This window comes from Gracilinanus agilis, chromosome 3 (genome assembly GCF_016433145.1).
Source record: "Gracilinanus agilis isolate LMUSP501 chromosome 3, AgileGrace, whole genome shotgun sequence".
Classification (NCBI taxonomy): Eukaryota; Metazoa; Chordata; class Mammalia; order Didelphimorphia; family Didelphidae; genus Gracilinanus; species Gracilinanus agilis.
This window is the reverse complement of record NC_058132.1, coordinates 425,248,655-425,255,235: the sequence shown is the minus strand read 5'-3', so window position 1 is coordinate 425,255,235 and position 6,581 is coordinate 425,248,655.

Sequence of the window (6,581 nt, the reverse complement as noted above, 5' to 3'; positions counted from 1 at the left end):
CTTGATATGCAATTTTTATAAAAATGCTCTTAAGGTTAACATATTATAATTTGTTTTAATCAGTCATGATCTGCCTTCTTACTCTCCCTCCCTGGACTCCCCCACCACTACCAAGAATGCAATAAAAATAAAAGTCATTATAAATATGTACAGTCAATCAAAATAAGTTTGGGCACTGGCCATGTTCAAAAAAATTTTTACTTTATTCTGCATCCTGAGTTCTTCCTCTATCAAGATATGGGTAGAATATCTCATTAACTCTCTAGAATCCTGGTTGGTCATTATATTGATAAAACTTAAGTTCAATAGTATTCCATTACATTTATATGCCAAAACTTGTTTTCCATTTTTGAAGTCATTGGGTACCTTCTAAGATTCCCATTCTTTGCACCTCAAAAAAAAACACCCCATAAATATATTTGTACATCCTTAAAATTACGGCCAACGCCTCTTTTAATATTCTCTCCCTTTAATCCCAACTTCTCCCTTCTCTCATTTTCCTTTTATTTTCTCATTGAATGAAATGCATTTCTATACTCAATTGTGTATATGTGTGCATATTCTACCTTCTATCTTTTGGTCATTTCAGAAGACAGTGAGTTGAGTATAGCAGCTTCTCCTCACTCTCTCCTCCTTGTTTGTATAAATGTCAACTTGTGCACCCAGATAATATGAGATGATTTTCCCTACCCTTTTCTTTCCTACCTCTCCCCATCCAATATTTTCTTCTTCCCCTCCCTTTCCATTCCTGATTACCAATATATTACAGAGCCACTACTATGCCCTTTTTAACTGGATTTTTTCTCTGATCTCCCCATATTGAATGTAAACACTTTTTTTTTGTTTAGCCCTTTGTCATTATTCTTTCATGTTTACCTTTTTATATCTCTCTTCATTCCTGTGTTTGAACTTCAAAGATTCTTTACCATTTTGGTCTTTTCATCAAGAATGCTAGGAAGATCTCTTTTCATTAGTCCTTTTCCCATCCTTTATACTCAGTTTTGCTGGGTAACTTATTCTAGGCTTTAAACTTTGCTTTCAGCCATATCAGATACCATACTCTTCACTCTTTTATAATGGTGGCTGCTAAATTGTGTGTGATTCTGACTGTGACTTCTCAAGATTTGAATTCTTTCTTTCCGTGTTCTTGTAGTAATTTTTCTTAGACTTAGAAACTCTGAATTTTCCTGGAAGTTTTCATATTGGAGTTTCAATCAGGAGGTGACTGTTTCTATTTCTACTTCTCTGGTTCTCAGAAATCTGAGAGATTTTCTTTTTTTAAAAAATTATTATTTTTTAAACCCTTACCTTATATCTTAAAATCAATACTGTATATATTGGTTCCAAGGCAGAAGAGTACTGAGGGCTAGGCAATGGGGGTTTAAGTGACTTTCCCCAAGTCACACAGCTAGGGAGTGTCTGAGGCTAGATTTGAACCTAGGACCTCCTGTCTGTAGGCCTGACTCTCAATCCACTGAGCCACCTAGCTACCCCTGAAATTTTCTTTTAACATTTATTAAAATATGATATTTTGACTTGTGTTTTAGGCATGAATTTCAGATAGTCCAATGATTCTTAATTTTATTCTCCTTTATTTGTTTTCTAAGTCAGTTGTTGGGGGGGGTGGGTATTTTTTGTTTCTATTTTTCTAGCCTTTCAATTTTATTTTAGTATTTCTTACCTGATGAAATTATTGGCTTCTATTTGATCTATTCTAATTTTCAGACATTTGTTGGTTAGGCAAGGTTTTATTCCTCTTATGCCAAATTGTTGATTTCCTTTCCAATTCTTTCTTCCATACCTTACATTTCTTTTACAATTTCCCCCCAAATTCTCTCATTCTATTTGTGAAATAGTTTTTACTTAAAAAACAGTTCTTTCTTCCTCTCTTCCAGTTTGTGCCTAAGCTGTGTTTTTACTCTAAGGTGCTTTTATATGTTTTTGAATCATTCTCTTCTTTTCCATTTGTGTCTTGAGCATTTCTGTCACTAAAATAGCTCAAGCAATTTTTTTTTATTTGCCCATTCTTTCAGTCTTCTTCCTGACTTTGGACTTGTTAGAGATGGACTTGATTTTGTCAGTTTGCTCTTGATTTTGTCAGTTATTGAGTATTGTATTATTTGAGTTTCAGGTATAGCTGGGGATCTGTTAGCTTTCTGAGATCCCAAAGTAGAGTCTAATTGCTGCCTCCTTGGTTTGATCTCTGCAAGTTCCTGATCTGTATTTGAATCTAAGCAAGACTATAGACAGCTATTAGGCTCTGCCTTAGTCAGATGAAAAACTCACATGATTCAGTTGTAGAATTGTAGGCTTTCTTTTGGTCTAGGATTTCTGCCTTGGTTATTTCTCTGCAGACTGTATTAGATGGTGAAAATGGGACCATGCTCTGAGCTTTTTATTTTGTGCCACACCACTTGTGTTGGTGTTAGTGCTACTACTCCTTTCTGCCTTCTAAAGTTTCTCCTTTTTTGGTAAACCCATGAGGTCTTCCTACCTGACAATGTCAACTTTGTGTGCAGGTCCACTTCTCACTCTGCCCTGGATCAGTAATCCAGAAATGAATGTGTAAATATCTTCCAGTTAGTACCTGTCTCTATCATGGTGCCCTGACTTGTGTCTTTTGAAACCCTGCATGACCTGGAACCTCCTTCCTCTTCTTGGGTACTGAAGTGCCTTGTGTAGTGAACTTCCATCCTGACCCCCTTTCTCAGACTGCCTTGTCCATTGTTCAGCTGTGACATTTTCTGTATTTCCCCAGTAGGACTTGATCTGTTGCATTTTCTAGATATATTTGGGGGAAATTGTAAAGGGGATCCTACAGCAAAGATCCCTATCATTCCACCATTTGAGGCCTGCCCATCCACATCATAGATGCATAACAAATGCTTGAGTTTAATTAGATTTAAAATGTTTCATTTTATCACTGATGTTTTTTATTTTAAAATATAGTGCTTTCTACTGTTACCATTATTTTTCTATAAAAGACAGAAAAACTTCAATATTTTTCACTTCCTTTTATAGAGATACTTCAAGAGAGCCCTTGAGAGAAGAAATTATCAATAAACTTAAGTCCTCCTTTTGCCTATGATCTTATGATCATTTATTTACTTTTAACTAGACAAGTTACATTTATGTGAAGACAAGATCAGAAATCATTTATTTTGCCAGGAGAACATATACACAGTATCTGAAATATTGTGGGATGATCTTTGTACTAACAGCAATACAATGATCTGGGACAATTCTGAGGGACTTATGAAAAAGAATGCTAACCTCTAGAGAAAGAGCTGTTGGAGTAGAAATGCAGATGAAAATATATGATTTGTCTCTTATTTATTTGGGTATATTATTTCAGGTTTTGGTTTTATAAGATTATTCTCTTGTAACAATGAATAATATGGAAATATGTTTTGAGTGATAATACATGTATAACCCAGTAGAATTGCTTTTCAACTCCAGGAGGGGGGAGAGAAGAGGGAAAGGAGAAAATATGAATCCTATAACTTTGGAATTAGGTGTAAATTTGTTATTGGAATAAGATAAAGATAAATATTTTTAAAAATAAAAGGAAAAAACCTTTCATTCTGGTGTTTTACTCTTTTGCCAGATGAGTTGGATGATATCAATTGTGAATACAATCTAACTTCACCTTGAATAATTGGCAGGTATCTGTGGCTTTTCAAACAATTTGACAGAAATAGTGGAATGTCAATATGCATTTCTTAAGGAGACACAATAATGAATTCATAGGCTATAAGCATCAGGACTAAATTATTCAATTTATAATTACTTTTTCTTTTTAGTTTTGTTTTTTTTTCAAAAAAGCATTTTTGTAGTTTTGACGTATTAGTCAATAATATTTATCCACTCAATAAATCAATCAGTAAATATATATTAAGCACATTAAGAGTATGTACCAGGCCTTATGGTACACACTGGGGATACAAATACAAAGCATAAAACAATCTCTAATCACAAGAGGCTTATGCTCCAATGGGGGTAGGGGGTGGGGAGGGAGAGAAAGATAAGGATATAAAAGAACAATCTAGCACAGACATAAAATTAATAAATTCGAACGTATACAAAGTAGTTAAATATAAGGTAGTCTGGGAAGGTGGACATTAACAAATGGGGGAATCAGGAAAAGCATCATGCACAAAATGGTACTTGAACTGTGCCTTAAAGGAAGAGAGGTACTGTATGAGGCAGAAGCAAAGAGGAAATACATTCCAGAGTTGTAGAATAGTCAATGTAAAGACATGGAAAAAGGAGATATAGTATCTTATGTGAAGAACAGATCAATAAATAGGCATACTATGTTTCTTCTTTGCCTGTCTATATGCTTTTGATTCCTTTCTCTTATTTCTTACCATTTCTGGCATTTTTGATACTAATAATTCTAATATTATTAATAATAGCTAAAATTTTAAGTGTTTTATTTTTTCAAAATCATTTACAAATACTATCTCATTTTATCCCCACAATAATCCTGAGAGGTAGTTGTTATCCTCACTTTACAAATAAAGAAACTGAGGTAGGCAAATGTGGAGTAACTTTACCAGGATCACAGCATCAAAGTCTGAGGCTGGATTTGAACTCAAGTATTCCTGACTCCAGCTCCAATGCTCTTTCCAAGTTATATTTCTTTTTTTCTGAGATTGGATTTTCTAAAGATCTCCATTTGATCTTCTTTTAGCTCAGCAATTTATATTTTTAAAGGTATCCCTCTCTTTTGCTTTTTTGTTTGCTGAGCATAAAATTGTGTATAGTAGTTTATGTTCATTATTTTAGTTTTTTCTGGTTTTGTTATGATTTTGCCTTCCTCATTTGTTATTTTGACTTCGTCCTCTTCAATCAGTATGTCTAAAGGTTTATCAAAATTGTATTAGTCTTTTCAAAGAACCAGCTTTTCAATAGTCTTTTCTATTTCAAATATATTGATTTCTTCTTGAATTTCGTTATCTTCCCTTTTTGTATTTATTTGTTTTATTTTTCTATTAATTGGCTTTCTTAACCTTTAAAAAATGTATATTTAGTCCATTAATCTTCTTTTCCATTTTGATTATGTATGTTTTCTGAGACATAATTTTCCCTGAGGACTACTTTTCAAAATTTTGGTATGTTATTTCATCATTATTTTTTTACATTACATCATTATTTTCATTTACATAATTATTAATTGATTTCTTCTTTGACCTGCTTATCATTTAGGATTATATTGTTGCTTAAGCCTAAAAATCTGTGTCTTTTGCTTATGTTCCCCTTTTATTACACTATTCTCTAAAAGCATGTGTTTACTTTTTCCATATTTTTGTGCTAATTTGGGATAGCTCTCTGCCCTAATTCATCATTTTTTGTAAAAATCCCAAGCAGTCTTAAAAAATATGTATATTCTGTAGTAATCCAAGCGAGAAGGTGTCTTAAGTATTTTAACTCTAGTTTCTTCAGCAGTTTTTTAAAATCATTTTGATTTTGTTGATATTGGATTTGTCAAAAAATCTCAGAGGGACTTTAAATTTTTCTATTATTGTGTTATTATCTATGTCTTTTTTAAATTAACTTTATTTTTATTTTATGAATTTAGAGTAAGATATTTGGAGTATACAAGTTTAAAATTAATATTTATTTGGTAACTGTGTTTCTAATAAACATAATGTAATATCCTTATTAATCTCTTTATTGTAAATTTTTGTTTTCCTTTGCTTGATAATAAAATTGCAATATCTGCTTTTTTTTATTCATCTGATGTATAGTTCCCCACATTTATTCTATGTATGTACTTGCTTTCTGATGTGTTGCTTCTAAGCAATAGATTGTTGAGTTTTGTTTATTTTACAATTTCTTTCTTTTCTTTTATTGGAATCTATAATCCATTTACTTTTTTTTTTAACGTTTATTAATATACATTTTTAACATGGTTACCTGATTCATACTCCTCTTATCCCCTTCACCACCACCCCCCCGCACTCCCCCCCCCCCATGGCCGATGCGCATTTCCACTAGTTTTGTCATGTGTCCTTGATCAAGACCAATTTCCAAATTGTTAGTAGTTGCATTGGTGTGGTAGTTTCGAGTCCACACCCTCAATCATGTCCACCCCGACCCATGTGTTCAAGCAGTTGTTTTTCTTCTATGTTTCCTCTCCTGCAGTCCTTCCTCTGAATGTGGGTAGCATCTTTACCATAAATCCCTCAGAATTGTCCTGGGTCATTGTATTGCTGCTGCTACAGAGGTCCATTACATTCAATTTTACCACAGTATATCAGTCTCTGTGTACAATGTTCTTCTGGCTCTGCTCCTTTCGCTCTGCATCAGTTCCTGGAGGTCTCTCCAGTTCGCCTGGAACTCCTCCAGTTTATTATTCCTTTTAGCACAATAGTATTCCATCACCAGCATATACCACAATTTGTTCAGCCATTCCCCAATTGAAGGACATACCCTCCTTTTCCAGTTTTTTGCCACCACAAAAAGCGCAGCTATAAATATTTTCATACAAGTCTGTTTATCTATGATCTCTTTGGGGTACAAACCCAGCAATGGTATGGCTGGATCAAAGGGCAGGCATTCTTTTATAGCCCTTT